Source organism: Apis florea, unplaced genomic scaffold (assembly GCF_048593485.1).
Source record: "Apis florea isolate Af1SG1 unplaced genomic scaffold, ASM4859348v1 contig_3493_pilon, whole genome shotgun sequence".
Classification (NCBI taxonomy): Eukaryota; Metazoa; Arthropoda; class Insecta; order Hymenoptera; family Apidae; genus Apis; species Apis florea.
The window spans coordinates 1,721,698-1,746,156 of NW_028256772.1; the positions used below are offsets into that span (position 1 = coordinate 1,721,698).

Genomic DNA, 24,459 nt, shown 5'->3' on the forward strand with positions numbered 1-24,459 from the left:
AAAACTCATCAAACAGAGAGAGAAAACGTAATTGCATAGTTTCTAAGAGTTTTACTCGTAGATGTAATGCCGAGGGAAAGGAACCAGACCCAAAGGTCAAACTAGTCGCTTCTGCTAGTGACGTTCACCAACCGATCGAACGTTAATATAGAGAGAATATACGTAGTAGAAATCGATAGCAATCTACTGTAAATCTTGCATGTAAATACGGCTGGGTTAGTATCGAGCCAAACACGAGTTCAGGTCCCTTAACTAAACTGTCCTTCGAAAAGCAATTCCTTGCTTGGAAAACGATTTATTTATGAGGATATTTCTCGACCGTAGAGCCCAATTTTTCTTTCTTTCTTTCTCCCCTCCGCTTCTTTATCTATACAGTCATACAAATTACGATTAATGATTGATCAACAGCTTTTTAATAATCGTTTCATTTATTTCATATATCCATCCAACGCCATATTTTCTTAAGAAGGAGATATCTCGAAGCGGAGAATGATTAATCAAATAAATGGATCTTAATAATTTCTAGATGTTTTGTTTGTCGAAGAATTATATATGTGTATACAAATTTTTTATTATTTGTGAAAACAATTGTTAGAAATTTATTATTGAACAAACATATACATTTTCAAACATTTCAATCTCCACTTACACTTTTTATCACATTTTCGAGTCACGAATTCTTGAACTATATTAGAGTTTGAACATCCTCGAATCGAGCGGGGGCCGAGTTAAGAAAATTTAGTGGCTGCCAACTTTATTAGGCACGATTATATTAGGCCTGTAAGCCGTCAGTGATTTATAAAGTCGCCTCTCTTGAGCACGCACACGAATCGTTCGTATCCAAACGTGTATGCGTGCGAATTTGTGTATACATTCTCCTATGTATTAGTAGTTGCCATATGGCAAAGAAAACGTGGTAAATCATTCCTCGTTAACCGCGCGCGGTCTTAAGCTCGTTATAAAGCGAAGTTTAAACTTTTTAAGCGTGCAAAATACGCAGTAGAGTGAAGCCGACAAAAAATCAGCTACTGATGCTGACAGTGTTTATTAACGATCGTAGTACGATCTTGATGTCATTGGTATGCGTTAGAGATTTGGGGATCAACGACGACACGAGCCTGAGAGAAAAAGCCTGGTTTATTTTTCCATGACATTCGACACCGTTTCAAGATACACACCGGTGCTCGTGTTTACATGTTTGTATATATACGTGTATATATATTTCTTATATATATATATATATATATATATATATATATATATATATATGAACGCGTTTCTCGAGGATGCTTGAAACGTTTGCGGATAAAGGTAAAATATGTAAAGTGCGTAAATACGCTTAAAAAGCTTAAAGAGAGTCCTCTATTGCATTTACATGAAGGGATTAAATGAAAGGCCGTATGACTCGACAACGGGGAAGACAAGTTGCAAAGATAAAACGCTCCGCCCCAAGTTTGTCGAAACAATTGCTTATGGAGTGATGCGAAAACGACTAGTAAAACGATCAAACGAAGGACGACTTTATGCCAAGTAGGGATTCCCTACTGGAGCACGCGTTTCGAGTGCTTTTCAACGCGCTCTCTAACGGACGCCATTGTGAAACGACAATTAATGACAAAAAAGGCAATTGAACTCTGAACCCATAAAGTGGAGAGAGAGAGAGAGAGAGAGAGAGTGTTATCAAAGTATCGATATCCTGTGAATATTCGACGAAGGTACGCAATGAAAAGAGAATTTCCCCTCCTAATGAAGAGAAATTAATTTGCCAGCGATTTCGATTTAAGAGTCTCGTTCTGATTTTATCGATTGAATATATAAAAACTCGTTCCTCGTCTTCGAAACATCGTCAGAATAGAGAAACACTTTAACCGACGTTTTGTACGAAACTTAACGATTATTCCTTTTCCCCTTCATCCCAGGTTCTTTCTCTTTATCTTTCTCTTTCTCTTCTTTTTCCCCCGTGTAACTTTCTTTCCTTTGTTTAATATCAATTACACGGATTTGCCTCAAGTCTCAGCGTGTTTCCCCGCGTCCGCAAGACCGTGCAATCTAACCTCTCTCTCTCTCTCTTTCTGTACCCGAGGCGCATCTCTTGTTTTCAGTGGCTTCGTGACTTGGAAGGAGAAGGACGGTTAATTGGTAGGAGATAGTGGCGGTGGTGGTGTGTGACAATCACGGTACAGCAATGCGCCTTCCCTATCCACTTCTCGTTTGTTCCACGCTGTGCTTCTCTCTCCTCGCCTTCCCCTCCTTTTCGAAGAAGCGGCTTCACGGACGAAGAGAAAGAGATCCGCACGGTTAGAACGGCACAATATAATGAGCGGCGAAAGGAAGAGAATGTCGATTGCAAATCTCGTCGATGCTGAATAATCGGGATCCTCCGTCCTCTCTCTCTCTCTCTCTCTTTTGCGCATGCCGTCTATGTATCTGAATCTCTTTTGGTCTCTCTCTTATTCAAAGAATTCTTTGTGTACTTGTCTCTTTGAGTCTCACACACTCCTCGCCACGCTCTCTCACGCTTCTTCAGATCCTACCTTCTCTCGCTCTTCAATTGCATTCTCATCCATTCTCCTATCGGCATCCTTATCTATCAATAGATGGATAGCCTCACCCGCACTTCTCGTGATTCTCATCGATATTCACCTGTTCAGTTACATACCCCGGTCTATTGTTCACAGGCCGACTAATGGCACCACTATCTTTGCTAAGATTCTTTTATGCGTGTTTTAAAAAGTTTTATATGATTTTTATCGAAAATCGTTTCTCTCGATATTTACACACCTTTTCCTTTTAACCTTTTAATGTGATTTAACATTAAATTTGTTTAATTTTCTATATATAAACGTTATTGTTAATCGTTGAATGGAGTTAGTGAATTTTTTTATATTTTAATTCTGTCGAAGAATCTGTTTTCTACGGAATCTTTTAATAATGAAAACAAAAAACGCGTGGCATTGATAATATTTTATTTTTACTTGACAATCACTGCTTCGAAAGTATTGTAACGGTGCCTTTGATGTCCCTAAAGAGGTTTTTTTTCGAAAGATGAAAAGAGACTGATATCAAATACACAACCGATATACCATCATAGCCAGGTCGTAAAAAGCCTATACATATGCTGTATATCCGTGTGCATTTAGTTTTCTGTTATTGCTGGTGAGTACTTGTGTTCCGCGTTGGCTAATTAAAAGACCCTCTCTTTCTCTCTTCGTCTGTCGTATTGTCCAACGAGAAGAGTCCAATTGATATTGCCGCTTGGATCGCGGCTATGATACTCGAAATTGATACTGGGAACAGACAAATTAATTTCAAGCCCGTCGTCCAGCCCTCTACATGTTCCCAGCGGATTATACGATGTTCACTTTTTTCCATCTAAAAAAAAAAAAAAAAAAAAAAAAAAAAAAAGAAACAAAAAGAAAAAAAGAAAAAAAAATATGAAATAAAACGTAACACGATCCGCCAACCGATGTCTCGATGTCTGTTAACAAGCTTATTTCCCGTATCTCTGTTAATTATTCGACTACCATGCGTGTAACTTACCATGTCGAGGATTTTAATTAATTTTCTATGGAAAATCGCGTACACGCTTTGATAATCATCAGAGGCTACAAATCAAGCGTTCATAAAATACAACAGCACTTTCAGAGGTAATATGAACGGCCATATTGCGGCGCATACGCTACGTTTCCCGCTTGCATAGATTCTCAATAATAGAGGTTTTAAACGGACGTTGTTGATGGACAGAATCATGGTGAAAACTATGCCAACGAAAAAAGGTTAAACAAGTTGGTCCCGAGACAAATGAATTTGAAACTGTTCGAACACTGTTCCGATTTCCACATAAAAGAATGAACCGGGATAACCTCGACACGGAAAGGAATATAACCTAGCTTTTCTCTCTCTTTCTTTTTCTCTCCTGCTGGGCTTTCTTCCTCCTCTTTCTTCTTTTTACAAGTTCCCCTTATTACAAGAACGCATCGAGAGATTCAGACGACGTAGCCCCGGCTCTGTACGGGCTAGCTAATTATCATTCGTGCACGCGCTAACAAGTCGCGTTTTACCGTAAATGGAATCGCGGTATAACTGAATCGACACAGCGCATGCGCGTACATGGACGTGGCCTAGCGACAGCGCACAAATAAACGGTCGTAGTATATACAACTATATCGGGATTATCTCTCCTATCCTAGCTAGTTACTATAGATGTGGAGACTTGAAAAATGATTTACCGAGAGCATATTTTAAGTCAAATTTTGTTTTATATATAAACTTCAACGTTTATCCGTCATATTTTATTTTCTTTAAAAATGAAGAAACATTATTAAAGTGTAATCTTTATGATTCTAAAGTGACTGGAAAAAAAAAATATTATTTTCACGCATTTTTATTTTCTGGCCAAATTTTCTTTTTCTTTTTTATCTTTGCTCTATAATTCTTTTTCGTATTTTCAAATTTTTATTGTTGCATTAAAAACAAATGGTAAATGATGGGAAATCACAATATTACTTCGATCTAATTAATTAAGCTTATCTTGTTATTAAAAAGAACAAAATATGTTATCGTAATTTGTATCCAATTATCATTAATTTATATCCTATATCCGTTATTCGTATAATATCATTAACAAAACGAGTATAACTATTATTATTGCGCGCATCTGTTTATACATACCAAAGAAAATTGCATGAAAGATTCATATTCATGCAAATATAAATGAATCCTTTTCTTTTCTTTTTTTTTTTTTTTTATTTTTTTTCTTACCTTTCTCCAACTTACTTTCTCTCTCTCTCTCTCTCTCTCTCCCCTTTCTTTTCGCTCCGCTTTTTAATTCGAACTTTGGCGAAACGAGCACAAAAAAAACGCAGTACGTGTCTTCGCGGAAAAAAGCCTTGTCTTGGTCCTTTTTCCCTTCCCTCTACTGAATACCTAGTCTACGCCAAAGGAACAGTCTTTGGAATGGAAACAAAGCGCAAGTATAATCCTGACGGAAAAATACAGGTTTTTAATTAAATTGCGTGAAGGCTTGTATTCTGGGATGGGGAGAAGAATGGGCGCGAACGTGATTATTCGCAGGATAGGCATGTTTGCCGAACACTTTGTGTCTGTCGAAAGCGGAGAATTAAATCAGAACGGATAATAGAGATTATAGATCAAATAATATTTGATGCACAGTTTGATATCGGATATTGACTTTGCGAAGATATCACGAAGATACGCTCATGATTGTACGTAAAAAAAAAAAAAAAAAAAAAAGGAAAGAAAAGAAAGAGTATGAAGAAAAAGGATAGCAAACTATTTGTTCTTAATTATAATTTTAAAGTTAACGATTGGAATATTGGAAATATAAGAGTCTCGAAAATTACTCTCATTAGTATTTTATTATTGAATACTTTGTTGAAAGTGAAAATTGTTCTTGAATAAGTCATTTTCAAAGAAATAATCTTAAAAAAAATTATAATGTATCGTATATAAATTTATCTATCCGATATTCTATCCATTAATTCCAAAATCATATTACATTACAATGTCATATCACATATTCGGCAAGTATGATGCGTGTATTTATAATATATAAGTATGTTTCGAAAGCAATCTTTAGAAGATTTTGAGCAGTAGAAAAAAAGAGAGAGAAAAAAAAAGAAACTGTAAAAGCAATCGTTTGAAGTTTATCTCATGTGGATGAAATCTGTTACTGAACTGGAATATAATTGGTCATAACAAAAATTCGTTCCACTTTGGTGATTATAATCCAGTGAACCGTCGAAAGCATTATAGGTAGCAGTCGATCCCAGCCTATTTTACCTTTTTAGTATGCGAATGCTACATGAATTAACCAAGTGGAAAAAGAAAACTCGACTATGAAGAACCAAATCTGACATCCCCTTTTATGTGTATATCCAATCGTATGAAGGCAGGTACTTGTCATTCCACATACGATGTAGGCACTCTTTTGAAGAGTTTGATCCAATGGTATTTCATTGACGATTCGCTACCGCGTATATATTTTCTGCGTTATTTTTTTTTTTTGATCGTGTCTTATAATCTCTCTCTCTCTCTCTGTCTGTCTGCTATTTAAAAAAAGATGATAATACTGATTAAAAAAAGATGGTAATACTTACTTTTAGATTTCTTTATTATATAAAAAAAAAAAAAAAAAAAAGACATTTACATCTCATTTCCAAGATGAAAAATATCGTTCGTTTCCAGAGATTTAACATTGTTTCAAAAATTAATCGCGCCATAGACGATATATTTATATCGTTACAACTAATATATCAACGGACTTTTAAAGGAGCGAGAGCCATCTGCGCTGTACGAATCGCTGAAAAATAATTCATTGGTTGTATTAGATCGCCGATATTTCATTTACGTTGCCACGTAACCACGTTCTTTTACTTTTTCACTTCACAGCTGTGTTCCGCCTTTATACAGTTTTCCACGAGTGAAACGAACGATCGCCGAAGACCACGAACCCCCGAAGAAATTAAAACTCTCTTTCCGGTTTCACTCGTTCCCTTCTTCTTACGTACGATGTGTACGTACGATACATTGGAAATACCCCAAGCTGTTGCCCCTATCAAAGTTGTTGCGCTAAGAGCAAAAAGACAGAGAGAGAGAGAGAGAGAGAGAGAGAGAGAGAGAGAGAGAGAGAGACATAGATAGACATCTTGCCCGAAGAGGTGGTCTGTTCTTGCAAGTGGATACGAGTACAGGAGTTAGGGGTTAGGAGCAGTAGAGGGGGAAACAGAAGAAAGAGGAGAGCTAAGGAAAGAGGAAGAATCCCCCGGAGGAATTTAACGCATGGATGAAGCCGTACACCATCGTGGAAGGGATACGTAGTTCTGCGTGTATACCTGTCTTTCTATATAACGTAAAGTAAATAAGGTTCCCTTTCTCTCTCTCTCTCTCTCGTCTTCCTTCCCGTTTTATCTCCAAATGTTCTCTGTTTGTTTCCTCTGTCTTGCCGCAGCCCGAGGCAAGTTTTGAAACTTTTAAGCGGATTTCGTCTCGCCGGTATAAGGACGTATATGCTCGTCAATCTTGCCCTCGTGTAAAATTGGGCATTCTTCCCTGGCATGGCGTATTGCACCAACGCTACGTGATTGGCTACGTGGCGAATGCATCCAGGTGTACGCGCTTCTTCATGGGCAAGATATATATATATATTATCTACTAGGCTCGGTTGGCTCTGGTCTGGCATCGACATCGGACGACTTAATGCCACGAGCGTTCCCTCGGCCGAGCTTTCGAGATTCGACGATGCTCTTACGCGGAAGAATGCGCGGCATTATTTAGTTATTGCTGCATAAGCTGTTTAGAGGTGGTGGATTGAATAATGGATCAGGCTTGTCAGAAAAGAGAAAACGTAATATTTACGACGAACGGTGTTCTTTCTTTTTTTTTTTCTTTTTTACGGTGATTAAGATTGTTATAGTGGAAGTTTGTTTATTTTACGTTCGATCATTTCAACGTTATTCTATTCTATTTTCGGAAATGTATAATTTGTGTCTTGGAAATTAGAAATTAATTTCGTTTGTGAAATAAATAATTATTGTTATGCTGAAAAATTTACAATATTTTATAATTCGTTAGACATTTTAGAGAAAATGTTTCGTATAAATACCAACTATTAATTGTTGAGAAAATAATTAAATGAGAATTAATTGGCGATTATGCTAAATTCGCTTCTATACATTTTTTTTTTTTTGCAATAGTTATAAAAAAATATTTATCGATAGAAAAATGTTAGTCCGTATTTTCTTTATTTTTCCATATACCAGAAAAATTTACGTTCCATCACAAACAATCTATGTTTCATTTATTCTCTTTTTTCTTTTTTTAAGCCATTGCTTCATATAAAAAAATCACAAAGAAAGAAAGAGGATAAGTAAGTGTTAGACCGCAAAATTTTCAGGATTTTCCAATGAAAAGTTCATAACACAGATTTCGCGCCTTGATCTCGAATCCGGATCTATGGAGAATGAAGGTTGTTGTAACAGTTGGTCGGTCAATTGGACGCTCGGTTTCCCACAGATTCTCTTCAGAAGTGCGAATCCAGCTTTGCTGTATCCAGCTTTGTATCCGCCGCGCTATTATGTGCGTAAACACGTGTGTGGTTTAGTAGCGCCACTATGACAAATGAGCGCGTGAAAGGGACAGAGAACTTGAGACGAGGTAAGGAATAAAAAGCGACGAGGCGAGAAAGAAAACAAAATGGTGGAGCAAAAAAATGGTCGAACGAAACGAAAGGCATGAATTTACCCCCCCCCCCTTCCCAAAAAAAAAACATTAAAGAAAGATGGTAGAAATAAGTCGTATAACAAAGTGGAATTAATAATTAACAGATGCGTTGAAATTTAATTGCAACGAAATTATAATAAATTCTCACAAGCGTCAATTATCTTCACTGACACGGATTAACTTTGCTCGATTGGTCTTATTAAAGTAGAACGGGAAAGTTTCCTTAAGCTTCTGAAATCACTTTTGACATTATTAAATACTATTAGCCAAACTTTCTCGACGTTAAATTAAGCTTGTTAAAACATGGATAAATTCTTCGTAAAAAACTTTTCGAACTTTCGGCGGTTTATCCATCTATCGTGTCAAAAAAAAAGAAAAAGGGGGGAAGGGTATGAATCAGTCGATAAAAAAGATATTTGCAAATACACATCATAGGCACGAAAGACAGAGATAGAGGAGGGAAGGATGAATGCGCGGAGGGAAGAAGAAGAGACCTCCATTTTCAAGAGTACGACGAACGACAGTACGGTACCTTGAATGCCACACCGCGCATCCCACAACAGTTTGCGAAAATTACTGCTGTCATTTGCCGTCGGCTTTGTTCTTACTGTGTTCCGGTATTAGTGTGCCCATATACTTATTTCCATGCACATATACACGCGCGCACATAGAGAACCGTGACGTACACACACACCACACACACTCGTAGCCAGGCGTTGGTATTATTGCGAGCGAGCATGCTCGAAGCAATTTCCGATCCGCCTTCCTCGCTCTATCCACTCGGTCCCTTCCTCTTTACACTCTCCCCTCCCCTCGACTCCTGAACCACTTCCTCCTATGTCCATCCTATCTCCACGTTCTAAGCCCCTGAATGCATCCGCCGGTGTGCACGTTCATCCCAATCGGTTGTATTTGCACTTAATTGCTTCTAGTAAGGTATTATTACCGCACGTTTAAAAAGTATATATACGTCCCTTTGCATAGGAAACGAAACGCAGCTTTCATTACTGTGCCGTGTCGGATATCGCGGAATAAAGGATAGACATTTGGCCGTATACGATCACTGGTGGAACGTAATTTATATTTTTTTTTTTTTTTTTAATCCATTTTTGTTTCTCTCTAAATGTTTCCCTTATTCCCAACAATTCGATTCAATATATATATATATATATATATATATATATATATATATATATATATATACTATCTACAAACCTGTAAAAATTTTCCACTTCGTACGAAGTGGTTTAAATGGTGAAAACGAAATTATTTAGAATTATTTTATTTAATGGATAAATTTCTATATGTTATTTGAAACTAGCGCTCGTATTAACGTATTATAATCAATGCATCGATCCAGTCAGTTTGCTAATTGGTTTTCTCGCGTTGCTGTTTTTACGCAGCATGACGGTCAATGAAATGTTCCTCTCTCGTGGAAAGGACTTTGTCGATTAATCGATAAAAAATACGTGGACGAGACGTGGATTCGATTAAAATTTGAAAATCCCGCGTTTTCAAATGACATCGTCAAATTGTGTTCGTTCACTTGGATGAACGAAGAGAAATTTCACGAGTAGAGAAATTGACGTGCCATCTCGAAATTGATCATATAATGTATCATTATGTACGCGATCTCGTGTATATTTTGTATACTGATTTAATTTGTTGGAATGATTATTTAACATCGGTAATCCGATTAAAAATATACTCTTAATTATTATTTTGTGATTAATGTGATTATCACTTTATATCATTTCGTGATAAAAAAAATCTTATCTTACAGATGAAGAGAAATCGTGAATAAGAGAGTCATTCAATTCAAAGAAAGAATACTGATTTAACCCTTTAATAATTATAATAAAATGCCCATATTTTTAAAAATATTGTTAATCCCACATTTCAAAAAATATATACATTTTAAAGTATTTTCATTCAATTTGTCATTAATGAATTTAAATTTTCTTCAAGAAATATTATTATTGTAAAAATTGTATTTAATCAAATTATGCAGACTTGTTATAGACTTTATGATTAAAATTGAATTAAGTTTCATTACGAATCTTTCAATTGTATAAATAATATATGTTCATCCCATTGAATTATATTCTCACGAATGAAAATTATATCGAATCTATATTTACTGTCAAAAATAACGTACATTTATTGTTAATTCCCTCCCAATAATAATATATTTATTATTATATTACATCCATCTCTTCCTCACTCATTAAAATAACGGTTTGCGAAAATGTACGAGGAATTTCTAAATGTATTAAATTTGAAAAGTTATAATTAATGAACAATGATTGATTGTTCATTAAATGGTATAAAAGATCACGAGCGAGTCATCATCTAACTTGATGCAAAGTATTGTGTAATTTTGCTCGAAAAAAAAAAAAAAATGAATTTACAATTTCGAAAGATGGACGAAAAAGAAGAAGAAGAAGAAAAAAAAAGCAGAACCGCCGACGTAAATGGGGTGGCATTGCATCGATTCTTCCATTATTCGTTGACTGATCTAACTCGATGGCTCTCTTCGTTCGTTAGCCGACGCAAGTTTCACGATTAATTCCAATATTTCACTTGGCATCCTAGCCTCAATTAAAACCTGTCGTCGCTGTTTTAACTGCAATGTATTCTCCGCTGAAAATCCGTTTCAAGTGTTCCATCTCTCTCTCTCTCTCTCTCTCTCTCTCTCTCTCTCTCTCTCTCTCTCTGTGAATGGCACGCCCTCTGTATTGTGTGTGTGCGAGCGTGTTCATATGTCATATCATGTGCACCAATACACCCGCCATTTATGAATGATATTTATGCCGAGAAAAATATACCCTTATCCGCGAGCTGGGAAATGTCATCGCTTTTAATTCAATAACACTTTGAGAGATTTCTTTGATTTTATCGCGGCTCGATCTATAACGAGATTCCCGATTAGTAATACGATAATCGTGCTTTCAATTAAAATAATTAAGATATTACTTTAAAATTTATTATATACCGTGTTATAATTGGAGGGGGAAAAAAATTCGAGAAAAACAAATTGCATCCTTTTTTCAATTTAAATTTTGCTCGACAACTTCGAGATCGAATTTCGAATATATCCCGGCCAAGCGTTATAAATTACAACAGCATTATCGTCATCGATTCACGCGATGAGATTCGGTGATACGAACGATGGAATATCTCGCTCGAAAATACACCCTTTCCGTATTGACCTTAATTTGTACGGTTGTCGAAAATAGGGGTGGAGAGGGTGGGGAATGACGGCAAGAAATCCGCTTTTCCGCCAGCGGAAATTCGATTTTTCAATTTTTATAAAATCCGGCTTTCGCATAGTAATAACACGCAACCTACCGATGCAATTTCCGGACGAAAATAGGTTAAGTACAGCTGCTAAACTGGATCGACAGATTTGTTGTTTCACACGATTCACGCACGCTTCCCGCCCCGTGTGTGCACCCGTGACATGTGAAATAACAACCGTTAAACCACCTGAAACGGAAAATCTCAAGTTGTCATTTTGCCACGCCAGTTTAAGCTTCCGACTTGCTTGGCACTTGGCCTGAACCACTCGTAATAAGCTTTCGCCAACGTTAAAGGAGATGCAACAAGAAAGGGAGGAAGAAAGGCGCTCGCTTTGTCACCGATTCGGTGCATCGTCCTTTGCAAAAGTTTGAAGAGATAAACTTGACCCTATGCAATCGTGTTTATTCGATTGTCAAGATCCAAAAAATCGTAATTTGAACGATTGACTGTCTGAACATCTAGTCTTTCTTTTTCGAAATCCCTTTCGAATTCTTCTTTTTCTGATTTTTTTCTCTGCTCGTGAATTTCTCTTGATTTATTGCTTAATTTTTATTTTTTTTTTTTACAATTAACAAGATTCAGTCAAATAAAAATAACTTAACTTTAAAATAAAATAATTAAAATGAGAAGATAATGAAAAATATTTACATTTTATTTATTACGTTATATTTATATATCAAAAATTGAATTTTTAATCGTAATTTTTTTTTGCATATGTTTTGTTTACTTTTATTTATTTGTACATTTATTGAAAACAACAAGAGAAGATTATACACAAAAGGAAGAAATAGTAATTATAGATTGCCAAACGAAAAATATTTCCTTGTGTAATATATTCTTCGATATGGAACAATCGTAATAATAAAATTATATTTCTTCGTAGAATAATAGATCAAGATAGTTTCTTTTATTTATGACGATATATTCCCGAATCAAATTTATAAAACGAATACGACTGGTTTACAATCTATTTCAATTAAATCGTTTCACGTGTATTTATAGATTTCATTAAAACGATTGTACCTCCATTTTAAATTTTCATTAGCGCAAGATATAGTGGATTCATTGTATAGCACCATTTTTACGAGGCCATTTTATCGTTCATCGATATATACGTTTAAAATGTTGTAAGCTATTTTTTTCGAAATTAATACAGATATTAATATGATTGTTTTTTTCTTTATAAATTATAAACATTTATTATAAAATCAATTATTTCAAACGATAAGAATATTATAAATCTTTCTTCAAACTTATTTTTTTTTTTAGTAAAACAGTATATTTATTAATAATAATATTTATTATTAATATTTACTATTAACATTCATTTTTTAATCGAATCTATTAACATTTACTGGAAATATTTTATCTCGATACTTACTTTTTATTTATTATTATATTATTATAATATCATCGTTACATAATTATATTGGCATTTATATTTTGAAGAAAAACAGGATCGTAAATTATCCTTGTTTGAATGTTTCCTAATTTTACGCATTCTTGTTCGTATTGTGAATATTTCATCTTCTATACCATTTTCGATTTTGTAATATATTTTTCAAACATCACCGACTTTCGTTGAAACTCCGTCGATAATTATCCGTGGCTTTTAAATTGTCAAGTGCCCACGATCGATAAACATTTCAATTTTAGAAAGACGTTAATTCAATCGTAACGGTGACGTCGTCGGCATGATTTTACTTTTATCCCATTTAAAATTCATGTCTCCCTCCGACACGGTTGCTGCGCTCGACCACAGCGCAAAGAGGTTGAGACAGTACGTTAAATATTGAACAAGCTCGACGCCGCGCGATTTTCAGAGGTTATATCGATCATAAACACCACTTGTGACCACGGTCACTCTGTTTACAAAATCGAGTGGGGGAAGCCGAGGTCCAATCGCGCATATGGTGGTCAGTCGTGACGAGTCAGTGTGTGCATGTGAACGTGTTAAAGAATCGACAAGACGAAAAAGAAAGAAAACGAAATTTGTTTGTGCTTCTTATATATTAATGATAATATATAATATGATCTCGATGAATCAAGATAAATATTTTCGTGAATTCGATATTTGGATATATGTCTTTCTTCTTTTTTCTTTAATCGAAATAATCGTTTATATACGGTATAGGAGCATCAAGCTATTGGCTTCAATCCATTTGAATGTTATATCTCATAGACGAGATAAGTTACTCTGACGAACAGTTTCGTCCCAAATCTTGGATAGTTGGTTTCCTGCGCTTCTATGAACCATTTTAATCAGAACCATTGATCGATGAAGATAGACACGATCGAAGCTAGCCTTCAGGTAGCGGTACGATGGTATTCTAAATGAGGATTAAATCGAACCAAGAGTGGAAGGAGGCTGTTCCTATGGTTTCATAGAGGGAGCGCGTGTCGATCTAGCAAGTAGGTAGTTTATGGTGACTCATGGCATAACCTAACTAGATTGAGCATGGTAATTTTGTTCGTGATTAAAATTTGATAGCGTTGGCGGTTATTACATGATATATAATATAATATGGTATACTTCTTTTTTTACGGTTCTATAATAACACATTTTTGATATTCGGAATTGTCTTAATTATAAGGAAACATAACGAGTTTTCGTGAACGTATCGAATTCATCAATTCATAATTTATAGTCTATTTCATTTAATTTCTAATCTACTTATAATTTGATGCGATTTATGATTACCATTGATTTTTGAATTTCAAAATTGATGATTTTATTTATTTGATTCTATAATATTTCGTTACTGTATATTAATTTTATAGAAAATTATTATTTGTGTTATAGGGAATTGTTTTAATCAAATTCTATTGAAATTAACAAATTATCCTGATATTTCCTAGATGTAAAAGCAGATCTGCTATGTATATCGTATTTGGAAAACGTATTTGCAATTTAAAGGAATACATATTTAATAAATAGGAATATCAGAATTCTTAATAATTAATTCTAATTTCTCGTTTTCAAATCAATAATTATAATTTTTTTTTCATTATTATATCATTCGTCGTCTTTTATATAAAACTTACATAGTTTCCAGTTTCCATGAACTTCAGATTAAACTTTGATAAACAGAACAATCATCTGAATTCCTCGAGGTAAAGGAACTTCCGTTCTCTTGGGATGCATCGTGGCTCTCGGCCAATAATGACCCCCAATATAATGTAATTGGATGCATTCCGCCGGATATAATTCATCCTCGTTCGAATACTCGCACAGTTTACGATTAATCTATAATTAATTATAATGTTTCCCAAATATCATGTTAATAGATATATATATATATATACAAATATAATATTTAGATTTAATTTATAATTAAAAATGTGATAAATTGATTTCTTTAATAATCAAATTTGCTAAAAATTTAAAAATATATATTTATATGAACATAAAATAGATTTATCAATAATCAATTTTTATAGCATATATAGCCTCTTGTTACGTTATTGTTTGTTTCTTCGGGTACTTATTAAACAAATGCGTGTCTTTCCTCACAAACCGATATATTATATTTATTTTACGTTCTATGTTCTAATCTCATTATTCAACGTGAGAATTTTCGCTCATCATTATGCATGATTTCAATATCTAATGTACAGAAATCGCATTAATAAAGAATTAATGTTTTTGTGGATAAAAAACGAGAGAAATCTTGTAAAGAGTAATAAATTTATGGATACGTTTTCCGTAATATTATATTATGCAATGTATGGCATAATGCCAGTTTCAACTAGTACCAGCAAAGAAAAAAAGAAAAGTAAACATGTAAAAATTGAGGTTAGATTCAAGTAAAACTGATTCGCATAGAATAACGCCATCTATGAAAGGCACAGATATGTAATATCACAGTGATTAGTTGCCATGTAGAACAATTATTGTAGAATTAAACCGACCTCAAGAGAGGTTGGCTTAACGAATTACGCTATGCTTAAAACGATTATTACCGCATTAATTTCGTTTTATGCGCCTTGTTGCAGGTCCGAGGCAAGGAATAATTCGGAACAACGACTTTCCTCACTTCCATGAAAACGGCCTCCTATTATTAGGTTACCGTTGAATACCAGACGACCGCGATAAGCAATCCTTAGAATCAAGAAACAAAAATCCGAAGAATCCTTAGAATCCTTAGAAAACAAGTAAGTGTATATATATTTTTATCATATATAATTTTTCTCTATTTGTATTTCTGTTCTTATTTCCTGTTTATCCAAGTCTTTTGTTCTTTTTTCATTTTTATATATTTGCGTTATATACCTTTTTATCTGCGCGTCTCACATCTTTGTGATTCGTTAATGCCAGATATATACTTGATTCGATGAAAATATTCTCGATTAATTTTTTTATTTCTGCTACTAACCTGTACAAAATAACGAATGCGAGAAAAATATTTTACCGCGTTTAAACGATTGTTGGCTTATCTTACATTTTTTAAACTGATTAAATACCGCGTCATTCCTGCTTCTTCCATGTTTTGAATCTATTTATTCAAGTTCCCTCATAAAATATATTAGAAGTTTATTTATCCACTACATTAGCTACATCATACGTTTCTTTTCGTTCATAATGGAAACACATTCGTCAATTTTCTTCAATCTTTCTCTACTCTCTCAGTCTCTTTGTTCTCTATCATTCTTCCGTTCTACCCTCTTTCCTTTCAATCCCTCAATCTTACCCCTAACTAACAGTGCTAAAATGCGCGAAAGCTTGCAAACTGCGTTATGACGATAATGGGCGTAGTAAATAAGCAAGTGCAGGCTAAATTATAGCTGTCTCCACCCTTCGTCCCCTACCTTTGGTTAGAACGAGAGAGAGAGAGTGAGAGAGAGAGGATAGCCCCTGAAACCACTTAACTTAACGAATCCTGCGGATAAAGGGTTATGCTTGAATGCACAAAGGAGAATACTCGAAAAAAATATAATTAAATGCTTTATTCATAACTCTTTTTCATTCCGTTCTTCTTGTCTGCCCTTTTCCTTCTCTCTCTCTCTCTCTCTTTCTCTCACCCCCCCTTCTTCTCTTTCCTTCTTTCTTCGATACCATAAAGGAATGCACAAGCACGAATGATAATGAATATAAAATAATTATTCGATAAATTCATCAAAAATACAACAAATAGGTGTATAAGAAATGAAACTTATTATACGTATAATGGCGCAGCAGCATGTAATTTGAACGATGAGGAAATTTGGATGATGGCTACGTGAGCGCAATATGTAAACAACCAATGACAATATAGCGTTAAGAGGAAAGTCGCAGAGTGTGTGTGAAAGAGATACGAGGATCCTGGATGAATATCAGAGTTAACTATTCCAGCCAGGTTTCAATCTGTCGCTTCTTCTCTGTCAGCTTACCCGTCGAAATTACGTTTTCGAGTCACTTCACGGAACGAGATTTGCCTATGCATCAAGGGAGGGAGAGAAGTTCACCCTCTATCGACGGAATTTTTGCAATACACTTTTGAATAGCCGCCACTGCTTGTGCTCGACCGAGCGCTCGCTCCGAGCTTTTCAACGGGATACACACAAACCTGTACACATGCACTCGGGTAAAGAGACAAATCGTGGCTTAGGGCGTGAGAAAGATGGAGTGTAAAGAGTGAGGGGTGGGATATGGTTGAGATGGAGAGGGAATGTACAGAGTGATAACTATTCTCTCGCTGAAACTGCGCGTTACCTTGTTGCCTGGTAGGAAGAAAAGCTATTCTGGTGCAAATTGAACGGTACCGTGGAGTATATAATTTGCACGTGACAAATTTGTTACCATACCTTTCCCGTGACTTTAATTAACCAATTGTGCTCTCATATTAAAATCATTTAACTTTTTTTTTTTTTTTTTTATTGATTTTAAAGTATAATTTTATATTATTTTGTAGCGTGTAAATTATTTTCGTGATTATGCATATGTAGGGTTATGTAATATATTTTATCAAGGATATTATTCTGAATAACTTATTCGGCGATTTCTTTGAGATATTTGTCAAGAAAGACTTTCTTACTATTACACAAAATTTTATCTATATGTTCATGACAATTATTAACTTAACAAGATAATATTAACATTATTAAGGTGATTGAAATTATAATAATTAAGATTGTAAATAAGTATGATGTTGATATTGCTATCGTTTAAGATCCGTGAATTGGTCTTGAGATATTTATTTGAAAAAGCTTTTTAACCAATTCATCTATTGTATATATTTTATACGACAGTTGTTGTGATATATTTATATAGTTGATAAATGGTAATATATACTTCATGGATATATTTCTATAATTCTATGTATAGTATTTTTTTAATAAATATCTTGAAATCATTGATTAAGTTATAAGAAAACATTAAAAATATCCTTGACAATATGGGAAGATGTTGCCTTCCCTATAATTATAATTTTTTATACGAGTAAATGTATTTTTTTTTATTTCTATTTCCACTATCCATCAAATATTACATTGTTTATCTACAAAATTATCGTATTCAAATATATTTAGATTGCATATCTCGTTGGTTGAAACGAGTGTTACCAATGTATATATAACCTATGATCACGTATAACTTATGTAGGGGGAGATCTAACCTCGTTGTTTTCCAAGAGACCACTTCAAAATCATAGGATAATGAATGATCAACGGAATCTAGAAACTCTATTTACGTTTCTCTGCAAGTATTTACTTTTAGTATTGTTCATCCAACTATATTCGCCGGTAGGAATTACCCGAGTTCCTTCGAGTTGAGAGAGCTTGTGAGCAATGAAAGTGTGTATAGAAGGCGCTGTAAGCAACGACGGTATCTTCCATTCTACTTGCGACGGATATTTTCTTACACGGCACAAAGGAGACTGGGTTATTCGCAGTGATAATTATTACCCTCTCTGCCACATATGCGCCACGTACGCCCAATGTGATACAAACGGACAAAAGGAGTGGTGTGAAAAGAAAGGAAAGAAAGAAGACAGCGTGAAAGGAAAGCAAATGAACGAGGGTTGCGGATAGTGGAAAGTGGGGGACAGATAGAGGGACATATACTACCATCTAGTGTAGTCGCACGCGCCCCAGTATCGAACGAAAATGTCGGTGCAAGGAGCGAGAAAGAAGGATGGCAAGGAAAAGTGAGTAGGGGAGGAGAATATACGTGTAGCTGCGGTATAGGTGTGAGAAAGACGAGAACATTTGGGCGAGTCTGTGCTGCCGGCGAAACTGGCATGATTCCAATGAACAGAGGGAGGAGGGAGAGGGATACACAGGTACATGTCGCGACACAAACGAGTCCAGTCATTCTCGAAATAGGCAGTTGGAATGTCAGTTCTCGGTGGAGTGTGAGAAAAAGACAGATGGATAGAAAGAAATGGGTAAAACCAGGGTTTGGGAAGGGAGGGGAGAAGTTCTACCTATCCGCACCATTCTCCTCTCTTGCTTCTGGATCGTTCGTAAGGTTCTTGTTCTTTTCTTGATTCTTCGTTCTTTATAACACGAGGTATAGAGAAGAAAAAGAAAAGGCCACCCATGTCTAAGCCACGAGCTTGGAAGACTGTGGGCAGTCAGTCGGCACAAAGGAGAGAAGAACGACAAGCACGACAAACAGGCCACCGAGAAAGATACCAATGGCATTTAATAGCTTACCTCAGAACGTTTTAGATAATGACACTGGCTGGACTTCGAAGTGGTGCCTTCTCTCGTTTGATTCCGACCGTGGAATAAAGTAGGGAAAGGAGATGCGTTCTGTCTCTTTTTCGAGTTGAAAGAAAAGGAGGAAAGAAAAACGATCGAGAGATAATCGAAAAGGGAAACAACAAAATCGTTAACTTATTGGTGAGAACGAATATGGAGGAAATAAAAAAGTAGGCAGTAAATGAAGTGATTGATAATGCTCGTATTTTTCCTCTTATTTCTATAAATATAAATAACATAAACGAGTGAAATTAATTGCTCGTGAGAATTGTAATTCGTTCGAATATCAAATATATTTTGCCCCTCCTTATTTTCAAGAATTTAAAAATTTCAGATTAATGGCATTTTTCTCGGAAAAAATTACGCAAAATTAGATAATTATTATAACAAATTGACGATTCCATTTGCAATCCCTTGTATGTCAAATACAGGAATAAAAAAGAAAGAGAGAATAAAATAGCGATTTCTGGTGTCATCGTTGTTTCGTTTCCGCTAGTTTTTCTATACACGTTTGTGAACTGACCAACCAAGCTAGAAAACTCGGTGAAGTGGGAACATGGTGTTTAAATAAAACGAGAAAAAAAACATCGGGAGAAATGTTTTTCGCATTCGTTTAAATTGAAGCGCGATGGAGCCTAGCTGAATAGTTGAAAGCGCTAAAAACGTTTAAATTCACGGTAGTGGTTGGCAAACTTGTATCTCGCGTTCTTCTTCTTTCCCTGAATTAAAGTCTTTTTCAACGTACTGTATTTTTTGTTTCGTACAAATTTCTCGTGCCAACCGCTAATTTCCTTCTTTTATTCTTATATACACATATATATTTAAATACATAATTTAACATATATAATACATGTACAATTTTTTCCATCACAACAGTTATATATATTGACATTGCAAAGAAAACAAGTAACGACATCTGTGACGGTAACTGTGAAATATAGGTACACGAAAATCCTTCACATTTCTTATAAGATTCGAACGTGGCACGTGACAAAATTATAATTGAATAATAATCATTAATTATATAAATAATTGAAACTTGAACGATAAATTTCTTTCTGAAGCATACGTAGCTTTCATTTATAAATTATAAAAATTGTATTTGATTGGATCACTTTATTTTACTTCGGCAGACAAGTTAAATTTTTAATACTTTCATATTCATTTATAACTTTTAATTTTATTCACTTTCACACATTCTCGTGTTAAACTTATAATAGAATTTGAAAAATATTATTGCAATTATGGATAACCTCAAATATCGTGGACTATGCACAACTCCAGCGCACCCACCATATTAAGTAACTTGCTTTTAAGCGGGAAAAACTTAGTGGTAATACGCGATTCGCACTTTATCGACAATCGACAGAGAACACGTCACACTACGTAATTTGCGGTTCACCAATGCACGAGAAAAAAAACTCGTACCGCGTAATTCGCAATTTGTCATGAACTGAAAAACAGTACGTGATCGTAGATTTCATTATGTGTGAATAAGCGACTCAAAATCACACAGTATCATGTTGGTCTCGATTTGCTCAAATTCTTAACGCCAATACGTTTTACTGATGTGATGTTAGTATATTTATTACAACTTTTTGTTCAATTTCGATATTCAATTAAAAAGATTAAAAATTTTTTATAATCAAATCATTTTCAATTTTTAAATACTTGATAAATAATTATCAAATATATTTAGTATATTATTTTCTATATGTTAATATTAGTCACAGAAATTATTGTACATTTAATTGTGTTATCAAAACTAAACATATATTTGAAACTTTACATATATTTGGAACATAATGAATTATATATATATATATATATAAAATTTTTTTTTAGCAAAATATTATTTTGATCCTTAATATTTTTTTTCTTTCTTTCTTTCTTTTTATTTTATTTAACATAATTCTGTAACAGTATGTCTCTTCACTCTTTCAATCAAATCTTTTATTTAAAAGTTGTTCCATGTTCCCCATATTATTCCTCATATATGCGCAAATTTTCTTGCAAGATAACATTGAAAAACTTTAACAATAAAAAATATAAATCTTTTCTATATAATAGTAATGCATTAAAATTAAACTGTTCACACTGTTGTAGAAGTATGAACGCATTATTTCACGATAGAGAAAAACTGACACGGAATTATTAGCATGATAAGATAAATGTTGACATTGACAAAAAAGTATAAATCCTTTAACCGGTTATTTTCTCTTTCTTTTATCCTTTTTTTTATCCTTTTCTTACACCACATAATATACATATATGTATATATATATATATACACGATATATTTATGTCACTAGTTGTTCGTGTCATTATGCGAATGTGTTATCCATTTATCGTGGCACACCACGCAAGCGAAATGCATGTAACACGTAATCGACGCAGATTATAACGTGACCTGTTATAATCCAATCCGAGAATATGTTAATGGAGAGGAATCATCTTTCCCCATTAGCTTTAATCCATGTGTATCCTTAACCTTAAGGAAATTGTGCAATGAAAAAAGCGAGAGGAGCAGAGAGAGAGAGAGAAAGAGAGAAGAAAATTTTTTTCCATGCTTTTCCCTGTGTTCGTGTTATCTGTTCTTTGTTTCTCGTTTCGTTTCTGTGACTTTTCTACATGATACTGTGGATAATCGTATAATTAGTCAAGAATCCAATTTCATCTTCGATGTGTAGGTTTTTAGATTTAGATTTTTTTCATAAAAAAAAAAAAAAAAATTACAGAAATGTGCTCGTTTGTTCGATACAATAGAAATTTCTCGTTTCGATTCGTTTCGAATTACATCTATATTACGTTACATTTGAAAAATTGAAATACTGTTAATACATGTATGTTTAATATCTTCGATGTAATATGAATTTCATGATATAATTCTTCGTGTAAATGTATCAATAAAACCTTCGATGTTATTTTATTTTTATATTCATATAATACGTAATAAAGTTTCGACGCTTTTATTCGATTAATTGACACGTTTTAAAAATTAAATTAGTATTATTCGAAAAATTTCACTCTCGCTTTCGCATTTCGTCGTTTATAAATTCCACTACTGATATTTTAATAATACATTTTTTTTCTTCGTTTCAACAATTATTAAATTGCTGCCTTTGGCAGCAGACTTTCATCGTATAATTCGAGAAAAAGTTGCAAATTCCATTTCGATATTATCAACATGTGAAAGCATATTCTGCGCTCGGAAGAGTGCGTCTCGCATGCATAAAACTTTGTAGATATTCAAATAGATTTCTGCTACGCCGTATTTATAGCAAAAAACGACCATGCTCGTATGTGTACGTGTGAGTGACTTGAATAATCATTAATTCGAATTCACGTGTACCAAATGATGCGATTATTGTTGGAGTTTTTTCCCCAATAATATTCCCCCAAAGAAATTCTCCTTTAATATAACGCAACGTGAATTGAAGTTTTTATCGAGCGATGGTAATATTTCTATGATATAATACTTTACAATTTATGAAGTCGAATAAATCTCCAATTCTAAAATTCAAGTATTATAATTATTTTAAATCAAAAGTATATTTTTATTTTCTATTATATACGTCTAATTGAATTTTGTTAATTTTATCGTTATTTTTTTCGAATATACAATTATATTTAATTTGATTATTTTAGTTCGAGCTCGATCGATAAGTAGAACAGTTTAAAATTGTCGCGACAATAGTAGGAGAGATTCTGTTGATAACTAATTTTTTTCTTTTTTTTTTTTTCTTTTTCATGTTTCATACTTACGATATACGTGTATATTTTTCTTGTTTGAGTTTACGATCTCTCTCAATGATTTCTAGCCGTGGATTTGATCGGTAACAAGATTTAAGAGCGAAGTACCAAACACATAAAGCAAACTTTGAAATACGAGCGTTTATCTATCTTTTGACATATACCGGTGCCAACGGGATTTCTGACTCCAGATTAACTTCGAATCTGGCTTATGTATTTTCTGTTTCCGCTGATCAATATGCACAATGCTACCTATACACACCACCTATTATCGAAAATTATTGAAAGCTAAACGCTTTACGCTTTGAAAATACGATTTGTCAGATGGCGACACTTCTTCCTGAATAAATAAGTACCCGCATGAATGAAACATTTCAAAATTTCATAATGGTTAAAGTTCTTCAATTTTCGCGACTCCTTGAAATTGCATAAAATATAAATTTCCGTATTAATTTTCGCCTTGGAATTAATGTTCCATGATAATAAACTTTCCAACTAGCCCCTTTCTTAAACACCATTTTAATTTTCAATTTAAAGCAGAATATTCTTAAGGTTTATTAAGGAAGTAGTATATTGAAATCCGAGTAAAAAAAAAAAAATATATATATATATATAAAACTATTATTTCGAACGAAGAAGATTTTAGATGTTAATAATTAATCATAGAATTAGTTATAAGGATTTTTTTTATCGACAATAAGATTACGTACGCTTATATCGTAACTTATAAATATATAATATTTTGTGTTTTTAATCATCTAACAATATTTCCAATCTATAAATTTCTTCGTTAATGTTTATAATTTTTCTGATAATTAAATCAGCAATATTATTTCACTTTATCGGAGCCAAGCATGATTGTTTCGCGTTTCATTTCGAGAAAATAATTAATTAATATTTTCATCATGAACATACAACGTTTGTAGTTTAGAATGCGTAGGGTAACGCGTGCGAGAACGTTTAGCCACAAGGATAAGTGTTTGCTCATTGAACCACATTGCTTAAGCTACGATTGAGTACCTCTTTAATGAGCTTACACTCGTGAGCATCATATATATGTACAATGGATCATTGTAATTACTGTTATACAGAATCTTACCCACGAGTAAGTGTTTCGTTTATATAATTACTTCGATATATATTCGTGTTTCATAATGGTTTAAACTTCTTTCTTTCTTTTTTTTTTTTTTGTCCCCTTATGTCGTTTAATTTTGTTCTCTAACCTTTTCATTGATCAACCTTTTTTACTTTATATAACGAGTCTTTCTTTCTTCTATTTTGTATCGCTTTTCGTATCTTATTTTACGAATTTTTTTATCGCATCGATGACATTATTCGGATTATTTCGAAAAATATTTATAGAATTTACGTCACTTTTCGTATTTTAACAATTACAACTTTTTAATAAAATACATTTATCACATGAAATAATTTCAGTCTAATGAAATTTAAATGAAGAAAAACTTTAACTTTTTAGTC

General features: G+C 33.8%; 1 protein-coding gene and 1 long non-coding RNA gene across 4 annotated transcripts in view; one reads left to right on the plus strand and one right to left on the minus strand.

Moving 5' to 3' along the window:
* Positions 1-24,459, plus strand: part of LOC100866035 (uncharacterized) — a 100,827-nt gene that overhangs the window by 44,770 nt on the left and 31,598 nt on the right. For 2 of the 3 annotated variants that reach the window (XM_086912857.1, XM_003693624.4), the window contains exon 2: positions 15,541-15,699. The gene's annotated coding sequence lies outside the window, so the exon portion shown is untranslated. Of the gene's footprint in view, positions 1-13,613; positions 13,957-15,540; positions 15,700-24,459 lie in introns of those variants that run through there. The other variant, XM_086912858.1, reaches the window with a different exon arrangement.
* On the minus strand, positions 2,950-4,085 carry LOC147656906 (uncharacterized). Its single transcript, XR_015293494.1, has 2 exons — positions 3,541-4,085; positions 2,950-3,372 (listed from the first exon to the last, which is right to left on the minus strand). It is a non-coding gene; the product is annotated as an uncharacterized LOC147656906 (long non-coding RNA).